The 4,400-nt window shown below is 46.4% G+C and overlaps 1 pseudogene; it reads right to left on the reverse strand.

Annotated features, from left to right (window-relative positions):
- Positions 1 to 352: 352 nt before the first annotated feature.
- On the reverse strand, positions 353 to 1,499 carry LOC111551594 (annotated as a pseudogene).
- Positions 1,500 to 4,400: the final 2,901 nt, after the last annotated feature.

The raw sequence follows: 4,400 nt of genomic DNA on the forward strand, positions 1-4,400 counted from the left end.
GTCTCCATCTCCTGACCTCATGATCTGCCCACCTCAGCCTCCCAAAGTGCTGGGATTACAGGCATGAGCCACTGTGCCCGGCTGTAATTATGTATCTTTTTGAGACAGAGTCTCACTCTATCACCCAGGCTGAAGTGCAGTGGCACGATCCCGGCGCACTGCAACCTCTGCCTCCTGGGTTCAAGCAATTCTCCCATCTCAGCCCCCAGAGTAGCTGGGGCTACAGGCATGGACCACCACGCCTGGCTGATTTTTGTATTTTTAGTAGACACGGGGTTTCACCATGTTGGCCAGGGTGGTCTCCAACTGACCTCAGGTGATCCACCCGCCTTGACCTCCCAAAGTGCTGGGATTATAGGCATGAGCCACGGTGCCCAGCCTCATGCTTCTTTATGTGCCAATAAAGAGATGCCTTTTGTCGGTAAGTAAATTTACAGATCTCACACTGTGATAATGGCTTCTCGCCAGCGTGAATCATCTGGGGCACTACCAGATTGTGGGAACTCTTGGAGGCCTGAGCACAGTGTCACAGATATAAAATCCCTTTGATCTGTATGATGTTTGGCATGTCACAGAAGTTGCTTCTGGAGCCTACAGAGTCATCCACAGGCGGGATGGAGACATACATATTTTTTTTCAACAAATGCTATTTAACATGGTGCTGCCAAGAGCCAGGATGGGCAAGGACAGTTCCACATCCTTCCATCTTACAATGGACATATTGGGTTGGAGGCTTTTTTCTCCTGGGTAAATGTGGACTTTTGCCATCTTTCCATCTTCTTTCTCTCTTCCTCAGAGGTTCCTCATCCTCCCTAATTTCATTCTCTTCTTCTTTTACCTCTACCTCTACTTCCACTTTAATTTCCTTCTTCTCCTTCTCTTCTTTCACCTTCCCTGATTTTCGCGTGGCTTTGGGGTCTCCCTTTCTAAGAGGGGTTTGTAGGTCTCATCTCTTGGGTTATCTTCGAATGGCATCTCCTCTTCACTGATTAATGTCTCTTCTTCCTCCTTGCTAATGCCGCCTGGAGACTGATGCTTCTCGAACATCATAATCGAGTTGGTCTGTATTTGGTTCTGATTTGCAGATGAGCTGCAATGAACCGGTCTTGCACTGAGAGCTTCAGGTGTTCTCTGTATCACATGAGGAGAAACACATGTCCTGCTCCTACTGCGCCACCCCCGGCTAGGTCTGGATGCGGCAATGTAAACTTCCTGAGACAGGGCACAATCATCTGCCTCTTTTTCTTCTTTGGGATCTTTATCAGTTGTTGGCATAGGAGTTGCAGACTCTTCTTGCCCTGAATGGAGATGGGGATTTTGAGACCTGGGGACATCGGGAGGCCTGGCATGGGGACTGCTCCTCCCCCACAGGGATACTTGGCCTTCCTCTGGTGGGATTCAGCGGCCCTGTCTGGGTCCCAACCTGCCCTCAGCCCGCGGCTGCTAGTGGTCCCCGCAGGCACCACGGCTGTCACCTCAGGGCGCTGTTGTTGGGGGCCTCATCCGTAGCTGCCTTGGCCAAAGAGGCAGACTTCTAAAAACAGAATTTAGGGTACATAGAAACACAGGACTCAGTGAAAGTAACATGCATCTTTAGATCTCAGAATTTGGGGGATCTAAATTGTTATTAAATCTGATAATGTTCCTGTTACCGCTGCTGCTTTTGTGGGCTTTGTTCATCTTGCTGAAATTCTCTTGATCTCAGTGCCCTGCAGGGCATTGTTGGTAGCTAAGAGCTGCACTGTCCAATACATTAGCCACCCACCACATGTGACTATGAGAATTTTAAACTTATGGCCGGGCATGGTGGCTCACACCTATAATCCCAGTACTTTGGGAGGCCAAGGCAGGCAGATCACCTGAGGTGAGGAGTTCAAGACCAGCCTGGTTAACACGTGAAACCCTGTCTCTACTTAAAAAATACAAAAATTAGCTGGGTGTGGTAGTGGGTGCCTATAATCCCAGCTACTCAGGAGGCTGAGGCAGGAGAATCGTTTGAACCTTGGAGGTGGAGGTTGCAGTGAGCCGGGATTGTGCCACTGCACTCCAGCCTGGTTGACAGAGGGAGACTGTCTGAAAAATAAAATTTAAACTTATAATCCAGCTCCTAAGTCATTAGCCTACCATATGCAGAAGCTCCATGCAGTCAGTGGCTAGTACACCGGACAGTTCAGGTATGGAATGTGCCCATCTCAAAGGAAGTTGTCTGACAGCTTTGGCTTGTCAATCTTTCAAAATTCCCCGTTGTCTCCTAGGCTGTTTCCCTCACCCCCATCCCATGAAGCTCTCTCCTCAAATTATTTAATTTCAGGTATCCTTGTTTCTCCTTGTAGCTCCACATTTACACTACTCAAAATGGGGGCTCACTAAACATTTGCTGGTAAGTACGCAGTGCCACACAACGGAAGGGAGGCTCACACGGCTGCTTTGAACCTGCTCCACGTCTGATGGACTCTAGCAGATCTGCCCCCACTCTGCTGTCATCGGATGTGCATTCTTCTTGCTTAGTTCCAAACTGCTCTTCCACTGATGAAGACAGGAGAGCCAGGTGTAGGTACAAATACTGATCACAATCTACCCAGGACCTGCAATCTCTCTAGTCCCATCTTCCATTCAGGAGTTGCAAACAGGTACTTTTATCTAGTCAAAGATTTTTACAGAAACCTGAGAGCTGTAACCACACATATTTCCTTAATGTTTTTCACCGCAATTGTTAGGTTAGACCCAAGGACAACTAAACTACACCACTACTGGGACTGACCTTTGACCCAGAACTCTCCCCAAGGAAAACTTCAATATGAACCGGATATTCAATAGCATGAAATACTTGTCAATATTCCTAAGTGCTATAGTGCCCGTTATAGAGGAAACTGTATTTTCGAAATGCATACTTATTTCAGAATTTCAGAATGAAGTATCATGTTGACTGCTTTCAAATGATTCCTAGCAATGAAATACAGATAAAGCAAATAGCATGTTATCCATTACATCAAGGTGGTGAACACACAGGTATCAATGTACTCGTCTTTCCAAATTTTCTGTAAGTATAAAATTTTCCGAAAAATATTCTCTCACACCACTGGCGTATTTAGTGCTTTTTATTACAGTATTACTAAGGCAGCTCATCGATGCTGAAGTCCCATCTAGCAGGCTTTTTCATGCCTCAAGTCTAATAAATTGTAATAAAACCAGAATGACTAGATGCTATGGTCTGAATGTGCCCCCTCCCACCCAGTTCATACATTGAACCCATCACTGATGTAGTTATTAAGAGGTGGGGTCTTTAGCAGGATTAAGTAACGAGAGAACATCCCTCATGAAGGGGATTAATGTACGCATAAAAGAGGCTGCAGGTCGGACACAGCGACTCATGCCTGTAATCTCAGCATTTGGGAGGCGGAAACAGGTGGACTGCTTGAGGTCAAGAATTCAAGACCAGCCTGGGCAACATGGCGAAACCCCGTCTCTACAGAAAATAAAAAAATTAGCCAGGCATGGTAGCTCGTGCCTGTGGTACCAGCTATCCAAGAGGCTGAGGTGGGAGGGTCACTGGAGCCCGGGAGGTTGAGGCTGAAGTGAACCTGAATCATGCCACTGCACTCCAGCCTGGGCAACAGAGCAAGACCCTGCTGTATCAAGAAAAAAAAAAAAAAGCCTGGTCCTTCCAACCCTTCTACCATAAGGACAGTGTTCATTTCCTATGGAAGATGCAGAAAAAAGGCACCATCTTGGACCAGAAAGCCGCCCTTGCTAGACACTGAACACACCAGCACCTGGATCTTGCATTTGCCAGCCTCCAGAACTGTGAGAAATAAATTCCTATTATTTATAGGTTACTCAGTCTAAGGTATTCTGTTATAGCACAGGAACAAAGTAAGACACTAAAACTTTCAGAAAGACTTATCTGGTTAATTCAGCTTTCTGGTGAAGTGAGGGTTTGACAACTCATCTTTTGTTATATCAGTATGTTCCCAAATTTTCCTGATTTTTACATAGTACGAGCCTAACAATGTTTCACAGATTGCACAACGTCTCCTAGTAGCTATTTTCAATAGCAATACGCTGTCCAGCCCTGCAGACAATATTTGACTGTCTAGCAGAATAGCTGACCAGGCTTTTAACCTATAACAGCATGAGGTTGCTTTACCAAATAATTCCCTCGTATGAGCTGCTTTTTATTATTATTTTTATTTTTTTTTTCAAGACGGAATCTCGCTCTTGTTGCCCAGGCTGCAGTGCAGTGGCGTGATCTCGGCTCACTGCAACCCCCACCTCCCAGGTTCAAGCGATTCTCCTGCCTCAGCTTCCCAAGTAGCTGGGATTACAGGTGCCCGCCACCACACCTGGCTAATTTTTGTATTTTCAGTAGAGACGGGGTTTCACCATGTTGGCCAGGATGG

The sequence above is a fragment of the Piliocolobus tephrosceles genome, chromosome 11 (genome assembly GCF_002776525.5).
Source record: "Piliocolobus tephrosceles isolate RC106 chromosome 11, ASM277652v3, whole genome shotgun sequence".
Taxonomy (NCBI): domain Eukaryota; kingdom Metazoa; phylum Chordata; class Mammalia; order Primates; family Cercopithecidae; genus Piliocolobus; species Piliocolobus tephrosceles.